This window comes from Hippopotamus amphibius, chromosome 5, assembly GCF_030028045.1.
Source record: "Hippopotamus amphibius kiboko isolate mHipAmp2 chromosome 5, mHipAmp2.hap2, whole genome shotgun sequence".
In the NCBI taxonomy this organism is placed as follows: domain Eukaryota; kingdom Metazoa; phylum Chordata; class Mammalia; order Artiodactyla; family Hippopotamidae; genus Hippopotamus; species Hippopotamus amphibius.
The window spans coordinates 19,527,799-19,549,618 of NC_080190.1; positions in this window are offsets into that span (position 1 = coordinate 19,527,799).

A 21,820-nucleotide genomic window follows, 5' to 3' on the forward strand; every position below is an offset into this window, starting at 1 on the left:
CAAAAGACCCCGAATAGCCAAAGCAATCTTGAGAAGGAAAAATGGAGTTGGTGGAATCAGGCTTCCTGACTTCAAACTATACTACAAGGCCATAGTGATCAAGACAGTATGGTACTGGCACAAAAATAGAAAGGAAGATCAATGGAACAGAATAGAGAACTCAGAAGTAAGCCCAAACACATATGGGCACCTTATCTTTGACAAAGGAGGCACGAGTATACAATGGAAAAAAGACAGCCTCTTCAATAAGTGGTGCTGGGAAAATTGGACAGCAACATGTAAAAGAATGAAATTAGAACACTTCCTAACACCATACACAAAAATAAACTCCAAATGGATTAAAGACCTACATATAAGGCCAGACACTATCAAACTCCTAGAGGAAAACATAGGCAGAACACTCTTTGACATACATCAAAGCAACATCCTTTTTGACCCACCTCCTAGAATCATGGAAATAAAATCAAGAATAAACGAATGGGACCTCATGAAACTTAAAAGCTTTTGCACAGCAAAAGAAACCATAAACAAGACTAAAAGGCAACCCTCAGAATGGGAAAAAATAATTGCCTATGAAACAACGGACAAAGGATTAACCTCCAAAATATACAAGCAGCTCATGCAGCTTCATACCAAAAAAGCAAATAACCCAATCCACAAATGGGCAGAAGACCTAAATAGACATTTCTCCAAAGAAGACATACAGATGGCCAACAAACACATGAAAAGATGCTCAACATCACTCATCATCAGAGAAATGCAAGTCAAAGCCACAATGAGGTATCACCTCACACCCATCAGAATGGCCATCATCACAAAGTCTGGAAACAACAAATGTTGGAGAGGGTGTGGAGAAAAGGGAACTCTCCTGCACTGTTGGTGGGACTGTAAGTTGGTACAGCCACTATGGAAAACAATTTGGAGGTTCCTTAAAAAACTACAAATAGAACTACCATATGATCCAGTAATCCCACTCCTGGGCATATACCCAAAGAAAACCATAATCCCAAAAGAAACTTGTACCATAATGTTTATTGCAGCACTCTTTACAATAGCCAGGACATGGAAGCAACCTAAATGCCCATCAACAAATGAATGGATACAGAAGATGTGGCATATATATACAATGGAATATTACTCAGCTATAAAAAGGGATGAGATGGAGCTATATGTAATGAGGTGGATAGAACTACAATCTGTCATACAGAGTGAAGTAAGTCAGAAAGAGAAAGACAAATATTGTATGCTAACTCACATATACGGAATCTAAAAATGGTACTGATGAACTCAGTGACAAGAACAGGGAAGCAGATACAGGGAATGGACTGGAGAACTCGAGGTATGGGAGGGGGCGGGGGGTGAAGGGGAAACTGAGAAGAAGCGGGAGAGTAGTACAGACATATATATACTACCAACTGTAAAATAGTCAGTGGGAAGTTGTTGTATAACAAAGGGAGTCCAACTCGAGGATGGAAGATGCCTTAGAGGACTGGGGCAGGGAGGGTGGGGGGGACTCGAGGGGGGGGCGTCAAGGAAGGGAGGGAATATGGGGATATGTGTATAAAAACAGTTGATTGAACCTGGTGTACCCCCAAAAAAAATAAAATAAAAAAATTAAAAAAAAAAAAAAAAAAAAAAAAAAAACTGCGAAGCATCCTCATATTTAAATACAATGCCGCTCAAGGCGTGTTTTGTTTTTTGTGTAACACGGTTGGCACTGCTTGACGAGGGCTCAAATATTCTGTCATAGGCAGTTTTTCTTCCTGGGAGTAATTTTAGCTAAGAAATCAACCAGAGTTAAGTACTGCATTTGGGCAGGAAAATAAGGTACTTTAGGATTTATTTGTTATATACTGACATCCTAGGGAGAAACATAGTTTCAGGCAAGGAACCAAAAAACAATAGCTGTTTGTGAAAATGTAATTTCACAGCAGCGTTTTACATTTCAGAGTTTTGGATTCTTTTCATATGTTGTAAGTAACAAACTTGGAAGAATTTTTTTTTTTTTTGGCTTTTTTAAAAGATGTGTTCAAAAGTGCTTGCTTGTTTTAATCTCCAGTTTTAAAAGTAAGTCCTGTGTGACTGCTACAAGTCCCAAGATGAGATAAAAAGAGACAGTGGTTGTGCATCCTAACCTTGGAGATTTTATTGTCTTCCTTGGTAGGTAGAACAGGCATAAGGGAAAGAAATAAAATAGGACAAGCCGCAGAATTGATGCTGTTGACAGTGGAACTGGTTCCTGAATGAAGGTGTAGAGAATTAGGTGTGTGGCTACAACCTTTTTTGATATGTGTAATTGGACCTTCTGTCCACCGCATCTTAGAATACTTTTGCTTTTTCCAACACATCTTTCCGTTTCAGGAATATGATCTACCAGGAGTTGTTTTAACATTTTGACAAGCCCTAGGCCAAAGCTTCCTTTTGCAGTTTTCCATATACCTTATCAGAGTGATTAAAAAACCGTTGCCTCTTACATTTGATATTACTCTCTGTTGAAAATTTTTGAAAGGATTTTTTATTATTTTTGCTTTTAAAATGATTTGGCTACTTATAATCCAATTTACTATTGTTTATAATTTATCAGTAATCATTGCAAGATTTCCTGAGTATGTATTCATACTTCTATAGTCAGAAAAGCCTAACCAAAATGTTGCTTTTAAATAAAATGAAACGTTTTTATGAACGTAAATCTAGCTATTAAAAATGCTGACATAATGTTAGACTTTGTAGACATTTAATTAAATACTTAATAAATTCAACTTTTCGGTTTTCTTGTGTATATTAAAGTCAAAAATTTTTCCCAGTTTTTGGACATGTCACAGGCCGCTGAAAAATCCCTAGTTATTAGACCTGTGCAGAATTTCAAACACCACAGACCAAATATAGAGAGTAAACGTGTCTTCCTTGCTCAGTATGTAAGGCTTTATCAAGAGAAGTTTCATTGCCATCAAATTAACATGAAATAGAGAGTTTAGGGGTGGAGTGGGGTCAACAATTTTTACCACTTTAGCCATTGAACAAAGCTCCAAGTTACTTACACTGTGTTGTGGTTTCATGCAGGGATGAGGTGAGTAGTTTCTGGTAGTTGAACAGAGCGCTGGGTCTGGTTTCTGAATGGCTGCTGTTAAATGCATGTATAGATTTAGCTCTTTTTATATATCATGAAGAACCATATGGCCAATGGTCCTCAAGGAGAAGGCATATTTGTTGAGTAATTACTGCATTCCAGACTTCATGCCAGGTGCCATACAGATGTGAGTTTATGAACTTGCAAATAGGTGAGCTCAGTATTTTAAAAATTGTTTTACACAGACTCGCAGACGTAGAGAACAGACTTGTGGTTGCCAAGGGCAGGGGTGGGGCAGGGAAGGATTGGGAGTTAGGGATTAGCAGATGCACACTATTATATACAGGATGGATGAACAACAAGGTCCTGCTGTGTAGCATAGGGAACTACATTCAATATCCTGTGATAAATCGTAATGGAAAAGAATATGAAAAAGAATATATATATGTAATTGAATCACTTTACTGTACAGCAGAAATTAACACAACATTGTAAATCAACTGTACTTTGATAAAATTAAAAAAAACTGTTCACAGATGAAGCAACTGGGGATCAGAGATTTTATATATATATGTGTGTTGTGTGTATATATATATATGCATATATAGATTGCACATTTGAATAGATTCACACTAAGCTGAAAACAGCAGTGATGTTCAGAGAGAGAAGTGGTACTTTTATCTGTTTGCTTGAATGTTTTCACAATTAAGACCATATGCATGCATTACTTAACTAAAAGTAATGTATTCATTCATAAAAGGAAAAGGAAGAAGACAAGGAAAGACAAAGCACAGCCTTGGACTACTTGAGTGTCCTCTCAGTTCCTTCCTCCACTTCCTTTTTTCTCCTGGTCAGTGCCCCTCCCAGGCTGAGTCCTGGAGAGAATGAAAGGCAACACCTTGGAGCACTGGGTCTGGTTTCTGAATGGCTGCTGGGGGACCAGGTGACAAAATCTATAAGAGTGAGAGGGGTGGTCCCTGGTGAGCTGAACTGTGACCAACGGGAAAATGGGAGCCGGGGAGCCTGGGAGAAAATTTCCCTGGGAGGCCAGAATCTTCATGTAAATTCCCACCTCCAGGTGTGTATCAGCCTTTTCTTCTGCCTGGGATGCCCTCTTCTTTCTGTAGGTATCAGCCACCAGATACTTCCTGAGCACTTACTATGTGCAAAACACTGTGGGGCCTTGGGGTATGAGAGCCACAGTCCTTGTCCTCACAGCATCTGGGGCTCTCATTGCAGTTCTGGAGACAGCAGATAGAGAAAAAGTGCAACAAAGCCAGTGTTAACCAAGACACAAGATCAGGAAACAGAAGTGATGGGGCAGAGGAATTACTCTTACCTGTGTTCTCAGGTGTAATTCACAGAACCTTCTCAGCTTACCCCAGATGAACTCCTGCCACCTATTATAAGATTCCCTTAACTCACACTCTCCTTTTCAATAGTAAGAACCAACATTTTCTAATGCCGGGCACAGTGTTTTGAACTTACTTGCATTGTCTCACTTAATCTTCACAATTGTCCTGTGATGTGGGCCTGATTATTTCTCCTGTGTCATAAATAAGGCAGCTGAGGCAAGCTTGGTTAGGTTACCTGCCCAAGGTCACACAGCCTCATGAGCTTAGTAAGGATCGACTGCTTCTCATATAACTGAGAGTAAAGAGAGACTATTATAGTCTTAGGAAAACCAAGAAAGGAGCAGCCTAAGGGAAGCCTACAATGGCCAAGAAAAAAAACCCTTGGGAAAGAACAGAAATTGCTGCTGGCCCTGAAAAAAGAAGACCCAACAAGCCAACTTGCTATTTCCAGTTATGAAAACCATTCAGCTGCCATAGCAACAATTCGGTGCGGTGAGCGCCGAATCTCCCTCCCGAGACGGGAGAGTATTTATGATTCTATTAAAGACACACACTCAATGTGTCATGTAAACAATGACAGGCATCTTGCTGTCTTCCTGAGAAAGGGTATCTCCGTTTTGCTTGTCACTTTAAGAGCACAATTCCTACTTATCCTCTCTCTTGGGGAACAGCAGAGGAGGGATGGGGAGGATGATGGGGTTGACGTTGGTAAGAATCAGGGGAGCTTCTTGGCCTAGAGTTTGAAGGTCCTACTTCAGCAGAGCTCAGAATTGCACAGAGTAGTTTCTCCCCAGGGTCTTCTCTCCCTGCCTTTTTGTTCTTGTTCTCCTGTCACTCCTCTGCGACCACTATATTAAGCATGTTTCCTTGCCGAGTGACTGCTGTGTAGGCTGTGATGATGTTGTCTACTGAACGCTGGAAAAGGGCATAATCCTTGCTGTATGTGTATGTCAGGATGAGGAGGCTCTTTAGAGCTGGAGTCCCTAGAATTTCATATTGCAGCACCAGCAGCATAATATCCTAGGGCAACTGGCTGAAAAAAATTGGCTTTATTAATCCCATTGGGATTCTGGATCTGAGCACCTGAAATGGGAAGTAGTACCTGGAATGGAAAACAAAGTTGAAAATTATCTGGGTCTAGGATTGGAGATGGAGAGAAAGAACTGGAATTGGGTATCAAGTGATGGGGAGAAGGTCGGCCCAACAGGCCTAGGATGAGCAAGCCTTGGAGGCAGCAGTGGAGGACCGAAGGTCAACTCAAATTGAAGCCATCCATTGGGCCAGGCTGTCAACATGTGCGGTATGTTTTCCAGGGAACTTTGCATGGGGAATGGACCTTTGGCTGGAGATCATGACCAAATTCATGTAAGGTGAGGAAGCTGACCCTCAGCTGCAGGGCCATCTCTACTAATCAAGCCTCACTCTAGGCCTGCAAGGAAAAGGCCAAATAAAAATATTGCTAGATAGCTAAGATTAGTTGGAACAAGAGAAAGGCATTTGCCCTTTGGTGGCCTCCTGCTATTTTTGCCATCCCAGCATCCTTTCCTTTTCCCGGTAACGCACTTTGACGTCTGCCGAGGAAGCACACGCACGCACGTGGGCAGGCACACACATCCATGCAGGCACACGCTCCCAGTTCATTTCTTTAAGGTAAGCCTACCTCACCCGCACAGCTCCAGGGATGGCCGTGCACTCAGGTCTAAGGACTTTGCCCTGGCCACAGAGACAGATTCAGGAATGAGTATGAGAGATGGATGTGGACAGCTGCTGTTTGATCTCAGAACCCACTCTCCACCCCTCTCTCTCCTGCTGTGCCCTAAGATGTTGGCCACTATGGACTTCACTGGTGAGCTCCGTTATCTTCTGGCTTCTAGTTGGATTCCTCTGTTACCAAACACTGGCTAGAGAGCAGAGGGAGGAAGAACAGGAAGAGTAAGCCACATGTTCATCGTGGGCTCACCACAACCCTCCACCAAAGGCTGCAGGTCCTGGCAGACAGCTGTTTCTGTTTCCAGACCTACAAATAATAAAACCCCAGTGTATGGCCCCAGAGTGCCTCCGTTCCCTGTGGTTTCCCTACACACTGCCTACATATTTGAGGATAGTCCCTTAATTAAACTCTCCTCAAATCATCCAGTGTAAGTGAACTATTTCCTGTTAAAACCCTGATTGGTGCAGAATGTGTGACACAAGCAGAAATGAGAGCCTCCCCAGGACGTTGGGTGGAACTGTTGGGAAAGATATCATCTCTTTCTACTGAGGGTCTAATGCAAGCTGAAGCCGGCCTGGGGAAAGCTGCCCAAGAACGCAGCTAGCCTGGAGGAGAGCTGAGGCAGGGAGGAGAGGAGAGGAGCCTTTCCTGACCCCACTGTTGGAGCACTTGCATCCAGTTGTACGTGAAGACTGCCTGCTCCCTGGACTTTCGGTTACACCAGCCTGTTTTTGCATAAGCCACTTTGAGTGCATTCCTTCACTTGCAACTGAAAAGGACCTGACTTCTCCATTGTCCTTGTGTCCTTTGTGTGGTTCAGCCTGGATAGAGGGACACATCCTCCTTGGAGGGGTGGGCCAATGGGAAAGACTAGAAGAGAGGTGAAAGCAGTCAATATGCCATGATTCCTAGAAATATTGCCTGGATATCAGCGCATTGCAGGGTTTAAGGTCAAGAGAAATGAAAAGCCAGAACTCGGACTGGGGCGTCTACCACCCAGAGCCATGTGGAGTGGAAATTATTTTCCTCTGAGCCCAAGTGTCGGACATGAGCAACTCATGTAAGAAAGTATTTGCAGTTTGGAGCCACCAGGAGAGTTAAGCCCGTGTCCTTAAAACTTCTAAAAAGCCCAATTTTTTCAGAAATGTGTTGGCCCCATATTTCCTGAATTAGAGTCACCAGGAGAATAACGGTGGACTCCAGCCTATCTAATCTGTTATTGGTTTCGGAGGCTGATGGCTTCCAGTCTGCAGGGGGTTTTCAAGAGGCTAGGAGTGTGTCAGGAGATGAAACCAAGCACAGTCTAACTTGATCTTAATGGCTATAACACTGACTCTGTCCAGTTAAATGGGGGAGGTTTATTTTTCTGCTTTTATTTCTACCAACTGGACATATGAAAATAAACAACATCTTGCTAAGGTAAAATGTTACTTTAAATCATATGGCATAAAGGATGAAATTCCACCAAAGTCTTTAGTCTTTTTCTCCATGACAACATCATAATATGGTCATGGGAAGTGCATATTTGAAGTGAACAAATATTTTATTTCTTAATAAGCATCCTCAATGGAAGCCCCAAACCCCAATTGCCAATCTCTGATTAGAGATGTAAAATGCCTTGAGGACCAAATATCAGTTACAGTTTTCTGCATTTGATGCTGTAATTCTATAACCTATGCCAAATTATAAATGAATACAGGGGAAAGATCATATGAAACTTTCACAAAATTCAACACTAACATATATTTAGGAAAGAATCCCAGCAGAATTGGAATAGGAGTTTTCTTAGGTGTGATAGATCTAATTTCCCAAAGTCCTATATGAAATATCATACTTGATGAAATTTTTAAAACATGAGTTAGGAAATATAAAAGGATATCCATTTGTATGGCTTCTAATTTCACACTGTTTTGTGGGACTTAACTAAAATAATAAGACGAAAGGAAAGAGAAGGACAGGGATTGAAAAGAAGGTGACAGAACTATCATGTCCTGCTCTGACATGGTAAGATATATGTCTTTGAAGTATTGAGAATTGACTCCACCAATCACTCTTCTTCTTCACCTTCATTGCCATCAGTGGCCTATATTGTAAGGTGATGTTGCAGGTTAACAGTCTTAACAATGGAACAGAATAAACTGATGAAATATAGAGCTAATTTATAAACTTTGGTCTCCTTCGCACAAATCTCTGAATGATGGATTTAACCAGGCTAATGGTGTGGTGATAGGAGTGGAAGTTGATCAATGACGTATTGTCAGAAACGTGCTATAGAAATCAATATACTGAGGGTTGGAAATTCTTGAGTGTGAACATGACCACATTCAATGTCTTTTTTCCTAAGACCTTTAAGGGACACTGAGCATCATACCTCCTTGTATTTCAGTGGTCACTAATTACCTTCTGCAAAATGCTTCAATCACATCACCCTTTGGAAAGACACTTTAAAGTTACTCTGTCTCAACAGAAGTTGATTCTAATTTAGTGCTTTAATTGTCACGTCTTGTTTAGGAGTCTTCCCCTTCCCGTTTTAAAAAATGTATTACTTCACATGAGAAGTCTCACTCCTGGAGTTCACTGATGTGAAGAGGTTGCCAAACTTTGAGTGAAAGCCTTAGACTTTAATAAAGTGGGTTTTCTCATCTTCCTTCTTTTCTCAAGAAAACCTCAAACTTTGAACTCAGAATGGAACCGAAGGGCCTTGGGTAAATATGCACAAAGATGAAATGACAATGTAGGCAGCCTGGCTCTGGGACAGACAATCCTAATGACATTGCTTCCGTGGATTTTCCCCTCTTTCCCTCCTGTTCATTTCTTTCTGAGTAATGTTTTGGGCCCAGTGGAAAAGTGCACGATGTTTTCTGGTAGTTGAAATGAGGTTAAAGTAATGAAATTCTGCCAACTAAGGTTTAGGAGGAAAATGCTTAGTAGTTGCTGGGACACAGCCAGTTTTTATGAAAGCAGTTGTGTAACCAGAAAAGGAATTTAGTGGCTTGTACCGCAGTGGGTAGTCCTCAAGTGTAGGTCCCAGCACTTCACTGGACACTGGGAAGATTCCTGCTTGAAAACTGGTCAGAAATGAATTCCCACTGAGCTGTAAGCTCCATGAGGCTACAGCTGGGGTCCTCTAATTCCTAGGCTACAAATCTGTGCTTGGAAAAATCAATTGAATGAGACCGAAGGGGAGAAATCGGAATAATATAGTAGATGCCCTGATGCCCATGTTACATCCCCTCGTCTAACTCTGAACCAGCGCAGCTGTATGGGAAGTTCTAGACTCGCCTTGTGCTGCGTGGTGTGCAAGGCTGTGATGTGACTCTTCCTGCATTCTGCCTCAGGTTCTCTTTGAGGTCATATGAGTTGCATGGCTGTGAAGAGAAAACTAGAACCGGGGTGATGTTAACACTCCTGGGAGAGTTCTCAGCCAATGAGGGATGGGAGCTCTTGGCTAAATGTTGGTGGCTAAAGTCTTCTGTGTATTAGGTGGACGACCATGGGAGGCATCCTGTATGTGTGGAAGTGATTCCCTGTTGCTCACAGTAGCCATCTCAGTAATGTACCCTGACATTGGTTTCTCTTCCTTCTGCATCCCATCCTCCCTCCTTCCTCATTCCTGCTTCCTCAGATCATCTGCCAAATAAAACTCTTGTACCTTAGTCCTTGGGACTCGCTCTGCTTTGGAGGGAACCCAAACTAAGACAGGTGTGTAGGAGGGGGGCATAAGCTTTTGTTTCTCTGAGTGGGTCCTCCCATGATTTCAGGTTTGTTGATAATCCACCATGAGGTATGCTGTTGCCATGCTAACTAGTAAGGATGTAGAGCACTGGCCCTGGGTCTGGTTGCCTGGGTTCCCCGCTTATAATCGGCGCACCTCTGGGCATGGTCCTTAATCTTCTTGTGCTTCATTTCCTTTTCCGTAAAATGAAGATGATAATGGCGTACCTACTAGGGTGATGATTACGATTCAGTGAGAACATGTCTATAAAGCTCTTGGCTCCAGGCTGGCACATGCTAAGTGCTCACCCATGCTGTTAGGACAGTCACTTTTCCCGTGAGGCTGTTTTCAGTCTTCTATATGCTGCAGCTATCTGTGTATATCTATTATTCCTAATACGAGACTATAAGCTTCTTAAGACTGGAATCTGTAGCTTTTCCATCTTCATGTGCCCTGCTGCACCCAGCATCATCACTTCCACAGGATAGGCATTCAGTCGCATGAATGAAAGAATGTCTTTGCTATTATTGGCAGTGATTTGAATAGCCACTGCCTATTCTCAGAACTTGGATGTCTGGAATCATTGTACTTCAGAAGCAAAGACTGACTTCCCATGGAGTGGATGTTGGAGTCCATTTGCAGAAATATCATCAATATCAGATTGCATTTGTGATTGATTAAGAATCATTGAGAGGAGAAATTTATTTTCTTCTTCTCTACCAGTTCTGTCCAATAGAACTTTCTTCAATGTCGGAAATATTTTCTCTACTGTTCAAGACAGTCACCAGTAGGTGCTCTTGAGCACTTGAAATGTGACATGTGACTGAGAAACTGAATTTTAAATTGTATTTTACTTTAAATAATTTAAAATTAAAAAGAGCTATATATGACTAATGTCCAAAGTACTGAACAGGGAGGAGTTGGGGGGGGGATGAATTGGGAGATCGGAATTGCCATATACACATTACTAATAAGAAAAAAAATACCAAATTGTACACTTTAAATATATGCAGTTTATTATATGTCAATTATATCTCAATAAAAGTTCTTAAAAAAAAAGTACTGGACAGCATGGTGCTCTATAGCACCATGCCTGGGTTGGTCCTAATAGAAGTTTGTTGAAAGAGTGAGTGAATGTTTTTGTTTTTTCTTTCTTTTTTGGCCCTGCCGCAGCATGGGGGATCTTAGTTCCCCGACCACGGATGGAATCCATGCCCCCTGTAGTGGAAACGCAGAGTCTTAGCCACTGGACCAGCAGGGAAGTGCGGGGTGAGTGAATGTTAAACACATAACATCTTTCCATATCTCCTGTCTTCTTTGTGCTTTATAACTACCCTTTGAGGAATCGTAGCCGAGCAATGATTATTTTCTAGGTGGTGATGATGATGACACAGCTCTTCTTACTCCTCCCATCACTGTCACTACGATTGATACTAATAATCTTGACAACAGCCAGCTATTGAGAGCTACTCCAGGAGTGAGCTGGGTACTGTAGACATATTGTCTTGTTGATTCTTCATGATAACTTTGTGAGGTGGTATCCTATTTGGGGTTTTCCCCTGTATTCATTTGCTTGGGCTGCCATCAAAAAATACCACAGACTGGGTGGCTAAAACAACAGAAATGTATTTCTCATGGTCAGGGTGTCAGCAGGTTTGGTTTCTCCTGAAGCCTCTCTGCTTGGCTTGCACGTGACTGCCTTCGTCTTCTTGCTGTGTTCTCACATATCCTTTCTCTGTGTGTGTGCATCCCTGGGGCTTCTTTGCTTAAATTTCCTCTTCTTATAAGGACCCCAGTCAGACTGCCATAGGGCTGTTTCAAACTGAGTTAAACAACCTCAGTTGAACTGTCACCTCTTTAGTGGCCCTACCTCCAAATCCAGCCACAGTCTGAGATACTAAGGGTCAGGGCTTCAACATATGAATTTGGGGAGGATGCAGTTCAGTGTATAACACGCCCAATGAAAACTCTGAGACAAGGTCTTGAGGGCAGGTAGTTTATTTCTGAAGCACAATTGAGTTTTTTTTGCAGAGGGAGGGGGGAAGTGAGAGGTAGAAAAGCCAGTAAAGGGCATATTAATGAGTAGGTTACCGGACCTCAGTCTTGCTGGGGAACACAGGTCAGAATTGCCTGACCAGAGCCCAGGGAGGCTGGAGCATTTACCCATAGACTCTGCATTAGGCATTGCTCTCTAGCACTATGGGACTGCCTCTGCCTCTGCAGAGCAGGCTCTTCTGATACAAGAGAAAGTCTTCCAGCAGAGATGAAAGAGATACAGGTGTTTAAGGTGGGGGCCTGTCAGTTTTATCTAGAAGCTCAGCTGTGCCGGGGGACATGGTGAAAGGAAGGGGCAGAACTTCAGGAGCACCTGATACATGAAGGGGACATTATTATCCCTATTTTCCAGATGAGAAAACCGAGACAGAAGTTGAGTAACTGATAACCAATGATGGAGTTTGAATTTAAATTTAGTCTATTTGACTGCAGAACCCACACTGTCAGCTACTGCATTTTGTAAATTGACGTGTAATTGATTTACAATATTCATTAGTTTCAGGTATACCACATAGTGATTTGACACTTTCAGACATTGTGAAATGATCACCACGATAAGTCTAGTTACCACCCGTTACCACAAAGTTCTTACAATATTATTGACTATACGCCCTGTGCTGTGCATTTGTTACATTAATGAATCTCATTCACTAATTGAATGAACATTCTTGCTAGGGCACAGGGTGTGGTGATGGGCGAGACGCAGTTCCTGTTCTCAAGGAGCTCGCGGTCCAGAAGTGATTTATTCACGCGTCGGTGGCAGAACTGGAGTGATAACCCAGGTCTTCAGACTCCTGGTACGGTGTTCTTTGCTCTCCCCAAGCCGAGCTATGGACCCACAGGCGAGCATTAAACACCCTCAGGCAATTTACGTTCCTCTTTTCAGCACTCCCTTCTCAGGCTCAGAGATCAGGCCTGTTGTTGGCAGGCAACACCTCGTTCTTTAGTTTGTGCCAAAAAGGGGCTCTCTGGAAGAGGAAGCAAAAGGTGCACGTGGAGTATATCACTGGGATTTGTGTTCTCCTACTCTTTCCCTTTCACTCCCTCCCCTCACAACACTCCCTGTGCACGTGGCCGCTGCCAGGTGTGGTGGTCTCTGCGCTCCGTGTTCCAGGATGTGGCCCAGGTGAACACGGTCAAGATACCTGAGATGTATTATAAGATGTGGGCTCCACCTACCATCCGTTTGAAAAGCTCCCGTGGCCCTCGAGTAAGAGGGGTGATTGAGCCCAGCAGTCTCCGTGAGTTCCTCAGCAGGAAAAGGAAGCCTCTCCTCCCAGGTTAGAATTTATTTTAATCAAATTTATTTATTCAAGGGTGGCAAGAATATGAAGTTTACGTTAGAGCGTGTGTGTTTGTGTAGCTGTTGAGCCCGCACGTCTGACAGAGATCGATGTACTGTGCCTGTGTTGACATTTCTGTCTCCTGAGCTGACAAATCCTTATTTTTTGCCCTTCAAATGTGTGTTCGCTTATAATACCTCATTTGAGTCTTACAAAAGCCTTTATGAAGTCGTTAAGACAGAACTTGTCCTCATTTTACAGTGTGGAAACTGAGGTTGAGAGAGTTGAACGCTTGTTCTACTTCACAGGGTTTTTGGGAAGAATAAGTGAAATTATAAATGTGAAATGACATTTGTAGAAGGTGAAGCACTATGCAGATATTATTGTTCCCGAAGTCACACATCTCTTACATAACAGAGCTGGAATCTAAAGGCATGCTTTTTGACTTCTGAGCAGCACAGTGCTTCTATCTGTACGCTGGTTGTTTTTACCGAGGCTTCTTAGAATATCAAAGGAATCAGATTAATGCTGAAAGTCTTCATGTTAAGCAAGCCTGTGAATTACCATTACTAGGTGTTTTGGTGACTACTGCTGCAGAGCAGAAGACTCCAAACTGAGTGGAGTAAAACATTTTATTAAGGTTACGGACTCCATGGGTTGGAAATCCCCAAAGGGCACACAGTGGAGACAACGTGAATCTGCTCTATGACATCTGGGGTCCTAACTGGGGAGACCCAAAGGCTGGGGAGGACTGTACTGCTGGAGGCTGGGATGACCTGAGGGCTCTTTCACTCATATGTGTGGTACCTGGACTGAGAAGAAGACCAGGACTGCTGGTCTCATATGTGGCCTGGGCTTTCTCACAGTGTGGCCGCCTCAAGATAATTTTCTTAAATAGCAGCTCAGGACTCCAGGTGCAGGTATTTCACCGGACAAGGAAGAAGCTGGATTGCCTTTCCTTGTCCCCCCTTAAGAAGGAAAGGGGGGCATGTACCCTACCTCTTGATGGGTGGAATGTCGTCGCATTGTAAAAGAGCTTGTGGAATGAGAGAGATTATTATGGATCCATTTTTGTAAAATGCAATTTGCCACAGCTGGTTTTATCCCACTATCTCATTTGTTGCCCTTTCTTAATTTCTTAAAGTCCTAGAATCACGTGTATTTATGTAGAATGCTTCCATGTTTGTTTGAAAAAAAAATGTAGACGTACAAAAGATAATATAAATATCAGCCTTGTGAGCAAGAGAGAAAACAAGCATAGTTTACATTTTGTCTGACTCCATAGGTATGGCTTTTTCTACCAAACTGTGAAGATTAAATTAGCCATTGGGTAAATGAATCAGGCATTCCAGCTATTACTGGTAGCATTTATTAATGAGGCAATTCTTGATAGGCTTAAATGGTTTGTAGTCCATTTAATGGCTTGCAGTTGTGATGCAGATACATTTCAACTGCATACGTGTTAAATACATCTATCAACTCCTCGAGCTAATAATAAAAGTCGATAACATGTAAAACAGGTTGGTTGAAGACTTGGCTAGTGTAGTAGCAGTACGCGATATTGTAGGGCGAGAGAGATTTGATGGGCAGTGTGTGTTTCAGCGAAAGGATGAAAGCAGTCAGCGTGTGGTGTTATAGATAGAAGCAGCTCCTGGATCAAGCACTTGTCAAAGCTTTGTTACTGACATGGATGCGTGAACCAGAGCCAGACAAGAAACAGATTTTCCAGGAATCTTTGGGACAGGGTTTTATATGGGAAAAATCAAAGTAACACAAGGTGGTTTTACAGAGTCCAGGATGGTTGTTTCAAGGGAAATGCTGAGATGCCTTTGCCCGAGCAGCCCTAGGCTTTGTGTTCAGATTTCGAAGATGCCACTGATGTTCAGATTAGTGTGTACACACATGAGTGCACACACACATCATGCTAGGTACCCAGGGGTCAGATTAGGTTTGTGCCTAACTATGGTTTGGTTTACAGAGTTGTTAGTGACATAAAGATTAGATTATAACCGGACATCTGCACGATTCTTTCTCATGAAAGAAACTTTCTCCCAAGCTATTGAATCCCTACTGCATTCAAAGCTCTGGGAGGGACATAAAGACATTTGAGGCTTGAATCCGGCATGCTAGTTGGGGAGACAAGATGTGAAATGTACGGTTTTCTGTTGTTAACTGGATATGTGTGTAAGAGGCTGTGTGTTGCTGACACAGTTTGTTTTTGTTGGGAGGAGGGTGTCCTCCCTGGGATAAGGCTGTCAGGTAAGTTTTACCTGAGGAAATAGGGCCTGAAATGAACTTGGTGGGTGACTAGGATTCAGAGGATAAGAGGCCAGGGGTGTTCCTCAGCCTCAGGACTGGAGAATAGGGTGTGGTCCAAGGTTTGGAGGCAGGAATGGTGCGTGGGGGCTCCCCACCCCCAATGCCAGGGAGTAATAACAACTGAAGGTGAAAGAAAAGTGTATCTGGGTCATGTTATAGAGGGCTTTTGGGCTAGAGGCAGAGGGAATCACGGCACATCTTTGTCTGCAAGTTAGATCAGGAAGATGAGTTCGCAGCCTTCAAAATGAGTGACAGCTGGAGCTGAGAACAGCCCCACCTCGGGAATCACACCGTCTCAGACACCTGCCTTTGATTTCGTGATTCATTACCAAGTGGCAGTGCCAATAAAGACACTTGGGCCACCACAGGAATTACTCAGATCAAATTAAAGTCATCAGTCTCTGGGATAAGCCTAGCGGAGGCTGGGCCTTCCTCTGAGTTTGAATCAGAGTCACTGAAGCTTCCGTAATGAGCCGGGCTGCTTGGGGAGCTGCTGTGTTCCAGGGGTCCAGTGCCCTGGCAAGTCTTGTGCTTCTTGTAGCAAGGGGGCAAAGTCGGCCTCCTCCTCCACTCACTGCTGCCTGGCTGCATGTTGGCCAGGGACCTGCATAGAGGAGGCCCTGATCCTCTCTTAATCTAGAGGAACTGGGCTGGAAAAGCTGTGACAGTTGAAAACATCCTAGAGAATCGGGTTGGGAGAGGGAGCCTGTGTGGGGTGACCTGAGATGACGTGGTGCTTGCCTCTCTCCTGCCTCCCTGCTTACTGTGGGAGCTCAGGGATGCTTGTTAGCTGATTAGAAAAGCACAGGGGCATTAGTGGATGCTTAGCAGTGGAAATTCAAAATGCTATCACACTTTCATTCCTTTGAACAAACAGTACAGAAATGATGGGGAGTGAAAAGTATGTTATTTTTAAGCAGCAACTGTATATTACCTTTCTCCAGCAAAGCAGGGGACGTTATCATTTACTCCTTTATTGAGCATCTACTACATGGCAGGCATTGAACTAGGTGCTTAGGATGCAGTGGAGAACAGAATGGAATCTCGTGTCATGCAGCTTTAATCAAGGTGAGAAGTGGTACTAAAGGGACATGTAGCATGCTAGGGGTTTCCTTTTGTCTCAACTAATTTTTATACTCAAATTAAGATGGTGATAAAAACTTGGAACAATATTCTACTGTATAGAGTAACCAGAGAAGTGGATATGTCTTTAAATGACATCATCACCACCATAATCATTATTTTGCCTATGAAATAAGTCAGAGGAATTATAATACTCTGCTCTGGTAATGAAAGTACTGATACTCAGTCCTCATACATGATAATACTGTCAAAAATTGGTCCAAACCTTTTGGAAAGTAATTAGAAATAATTATCAGGAGCCATAAGGATGTTACATGCTTTGGGTCAGCAAATCCTTCTGGGAATCAATCTTTAAGAAACTATTCAAAGTATGGAACACAGATAGATGCTCTGTTCACAAAGTGAAGATGGGGTGACTTACCTAGTGATGCTTGTCTCCACGTTCTGAATCCCACAGCTGCTCTCAGGGTTCCTGTAGCTCACTGGTCCTCAGAGTGTGATCCTCAGGTCAGCCGCAGCAGCATCACCTGGGGACTTAATAGAAATGGAAATTCCTGTGCTGCCAATTTGGAACCTCTGGGGGTGGAGCCCAGCAATTTCAGGTTTTAGCACAGACCCCAGGGGATCCTGTTCTCTGCTCAAGTCTGAGAACTGCCAGCCTAACTCACCAGAGCCTCTGGAAGCTTGACAAGAGTTGCTAAAGAGGGGTGCTCCGTCTGGGCTTTCCCAGCTCCCCAACCCATGACTGGCACATAATTCATTAGGCACAGTGCTTCTTGATTTCTTTGGCCAGTCTTCAGAGGTTTTCAGCTCCTGCACATCCAGATAACATCCACAAAGGATGCTAGGGCGGGTTAAACAGAGAGGGGAGAGACAGGGAGCATTTGTTTATTAAACTTCTGTAAGTTGCAGAGAGAGAGTACAAGAAGATCAGGATCATTTCTTGTCCCCTAAAAAGTGACCTGATAAACACGGTAATGAAATTGTCCTGTCTACAGCGCCTTGAAAAGACAATCTTACTTGCTCCTCGTGCTTCCCTGGGTAGGGCGAGAGAGAGAAATTGTGCTGCAGGATAAACCCATCCTCCGGAGAGCCTGACCCTTGGGTGATACATGTGAGGGACCTGCTCATTGACAGGTACCATCCGCGGGGTTTTACGATCCGTGGGGTTTTCACCTCCTGCAACGGGCCCGGCTGCTTATGCCCAGTAAATTAGATGTGGCTGTCGTGCTGACATGGACAAATTGGCAATTACAGCAGAAATAATTCTGCTCTAGACTTTTGCTCCTGAGCCCAAACTTGCTGGAGATTTTCTAGCAGGTCTCCCGAGGCAGGTGTTACACACGACACCTCCTCGAACCTCCTCCTCTCTCCCAGGAGAAGAGCAGCACAGGCTGTTTTCCAGCTGTGTTGCGCTCATCCTCAGCCAGCTGAGCAGTGGCAGCTGCCATACCCAGGTGCATCTTCCACAGGACCCCTGGCAGTGAGATCTGGGGTGGGCGTAGCTCCACTCAGACTGAGTGACCTGGGCTGAGCGTATGTCCCACAAATCAGCCAATTTATGCCGGCTCTTTTAGCTTTGATAGCTACCAAATAAGAGTGTTGGAATGAGCATGCAGCATCTGTAAGTGCTGAAGAACTGGGGTGACAGGCTGGATCTTCCTGCGGTCGCTAGGCACTGAGAAATGATTTCTTTTTGGTTGGCTCATGCGAACTTGGTTATCTCCTGGGGAGAGTTACGGCTCTTCTTCCTATCCAGTTCTGCAGAGCTGACCTCGATAGCCACAAACAAATGAAGAGATTAAAGATCAGTCAAACTGGGCTTTTCAAGTTGGAGTATGCGTGTACATTGTACAGAGGTTTGTTAAGATGCAGATTTTCATTCAGTTCTGGGAAAGGAATTCTGATTCCCCAAATTCTGAATTTCTAAGAAGGCCTCAGGCAATGCTGCTGCAGGTCTGTGGTCCACCATTTGAATAACAAGACTATAGAGCATTGATTTCCAAACTCATGTGTACACTGGAATCACCTGGGGAGCTTAACCAACGCTTGACGTGTGTCCTACCACCCTCTCCCCCCATGATTGTGGTAACTGGGCTGGGGCGTGGCCTAGACATTGAAACTTTTAAGACGCCAGGTAATTCTAATGTGCTCATATGTTGGAACCCACTGCTGGAGAGGAACTGATAAAACAAATAGCATCACCTAATGACTTATCAACAGCCCACCTAGCATGGGAGCCAGGTTGAGGGAAAGTGTAGCATCTTCCAAGGGGTGACCTAGAGTAAGCTTATCCTGTGATTCCAAAGCTAGCTGGCCGTCCATCCGAATCACTTGGGAGCTTGTTACAAATTTGAAATTCAGAGCATCCTCCCAGACTTACTGAATTTGAATCTCTGAAGTGGGGTCCTGGACATGTGTATTTTGAATAATCTCCTCAGGCATTTGAGAATGGCCTGCCCAGCCCAGGTGTTGGTCCACCTGAACTGAACAGTCGTCTCTCAGGGCCCTTTCATGGGGGTCATTTATTCCAAGTCATGAAGTATATCTGTTTCTATATGTCTTATAAAAATTCCCGTGTACTGCTCTTTATCTCCTATAATAGCTATCCGTGGCTGGCCACAATGCGTGAGACTGAAATGATTCCAGAGCTCTGGGACCCACCCAGCCACTGCTTCTCCTGGTGCACTCCCAGCACCACTTTGGTCTGACCTCAGCCCTTTACAGAAGAGGTCACCGCAGTCTCGGGAGACAAAGCTGTGCTCAGAGTGGGGCTCTGAGCTCTGCCCGAAGCCTCAGCTCCCGTGGACTTGTGTGCCCTGTGAAGGCCCTCTCCTTTTTGAGTTACCTTTTCTGCCTTTGAGGACTGAAAGCCCCTAATCACGTTGTGTTCCTTTTACTTTTCGTTCCTGTCAGAGGCAGTCAGTATTTAGAATCAATATCCCTGGGCAATTGAGGAGTTTTAGAGCTGGCAAGGCTCTGTGGATATTAGCTTGTCCCCAGGACCTTGTTTTGGGTAAGTTTGGCTTATTAACAATCCTAGTTGCACCTTGAATCTTTCTAGTTGTGTGATTTTTGCCTATGTCATTCCTTCTTTCCTTCAAGATGCAGCTTCTATGACTATCTTTCTATTTAAACCCTTCCCATCCTTCAGTATGACACCAATTCCTCTTTGTGAAACTTGTCAGAGTGATGGGTGGGTAGGATCTGGTATTGGAAACGTAAGATGGATCATTGGATGACTGGCTGAGATGTCTGGATTTTTTTCTGCTAAGCATGGAGCACTAAGGAATTGGGAAATAGTCAGAGCTATGCGTGAGGAATATGGGGAAAAAAAAAAAAGAAATAGAGACCAGTTTTGAGGCTATTGCAGAAATCCAAGTGAGAGATGAAAAATGGTACTACAGATGGAGAAAAGAGAATACAAATGAAGAAAATAAATAATACCCTATAGAAAGATAAGCAGCTGTTTGGATTTGTTTAGTTGCTGACTTTCCCAGCTTCCTCGGAGATAATGCGTGAGAAAGTGCTTTCATAAACTGGGAAGTACTGTGTAGAAGAAGGATATTGCTATTAGTAGCTCATTGCACATTAGTTTATCCAAATCTTGGAAAAACTATGAAATTTAATGATTATAAAAAAAAGATAGGTTAAAAACAGAAGTCATGATATCTATGATGTGATGACATGATATTTCATCCAAAGAGAGTTATGCAAAGAACATATTTACTTAAAAGGCAATCCAAATTTTGCCTCAAATTCTGCTTTGAAATGGAATAAAAAAGGAAATTTCTCAAGTGAGTCACTCAACAGGACAGGCTGTTCCTTTTGGCTGTTCAAGCTACTCTCTAATCTCAAAAGTTTAAAAATACTTTTTTTCCCTGTGTCCCAGTGGAGTCATCTATGGCTTGGTACACCAACTTATGGTTTAGGTCCAGGAAACGGCTTGACTCACCTATTTCTCCATTGGGTTTTTAATAAAACATTCCTCAACATAACTTCTTTCAAATGGATGTCCATGTGTTATTTCCAGTGGAGATGAGTTGAAATCTAATGGGTTTCTCTCAGATGCTAGATGTATTATAAATGTTTTAAGAAAAGGGAATCATGTCTTAATCCTCTTAGAATCTTTCAAAAATCCCAGCCCAATATCTGGCTCAGTGTAAGTGATCAATACATATTTTTAAAATTAGATGTAATTGCTATAGGTTAAACGTATTTGTCTGCTTGGCTCATAAGGGTACCAACACATCCTGATGAGCACATTCATACCTAAAATATGTATGGGATGCCTATCATGGGTTTAGGGCTTAGTTGTGGCATTTGACCGAAACTGACAGAAATCCAATTCAAAATGACCTGAATATTTTTTGAATTCATTGCTCTTTGTAATAAGAGACCAAGAATATTTTTTGGAAAAAAATTGTTTGCTTTTCGTCTCTCAGCTCTGCTTGCCTCTGTGTTGGCTTTATTTTCCTGCAGGGTGTCTTCTTGTCATGAAAAGGTGGCACCAGCAGCTCCTGGCCTGCATCCTGTGAGTGTAACTAATTTGGGAGAAAAAACATTTCTTCTACATGTTGCAGCAAGAATCTCAGACTGACTTGAATTCATAGTCTCTCATTCACCAGGCTTGGCTCACGGGCCCATCCCTGAACCAATTACTGCCACCAGGGGATCTGAAAGTCACTCCTGGATCTGAGGGACATGGCTAGCTCCACCAGAGCCAGTTGGGCTGCGACTCCGGGGTGGGAGTTCACAAGGCAAGCCAGGCGCTGCTACTGAAGGGTAGAATAGATTCAAGACAGGCAAAAAGTAGTACATGCCCATGTCAAGAGTATTGACACATTTATCTGAAACAACCTCAGCCTTCCAGGAGCTTACAGTCTGGAGCAGTATTTAAACTACTTACAGACTTTATTACAAAATTAACCTACTTGTATTTCATCTATATTCGTGGGTAGAATTCAGCCATGGGAACCTACTTTCACAAAGTGTTCAAATGCAAGGCACTTAGTGTAAAACTTTGCATCAGGGACTCCTCAATAAATGTTTGATCAAGTTTAAATACAACTTCGCCAACAGTTAAAATACATCTTCCCTAACCTTAACTTCATCCTACCTCCAATTAAACGATTGAAGTTGGTCTTTAATTAGGACTCAGTAGTGGCTTCCCCAAAACCTTATGCAAATACACACATTCCTAAGGCATATTTTCCACGCAAACATTCCTTA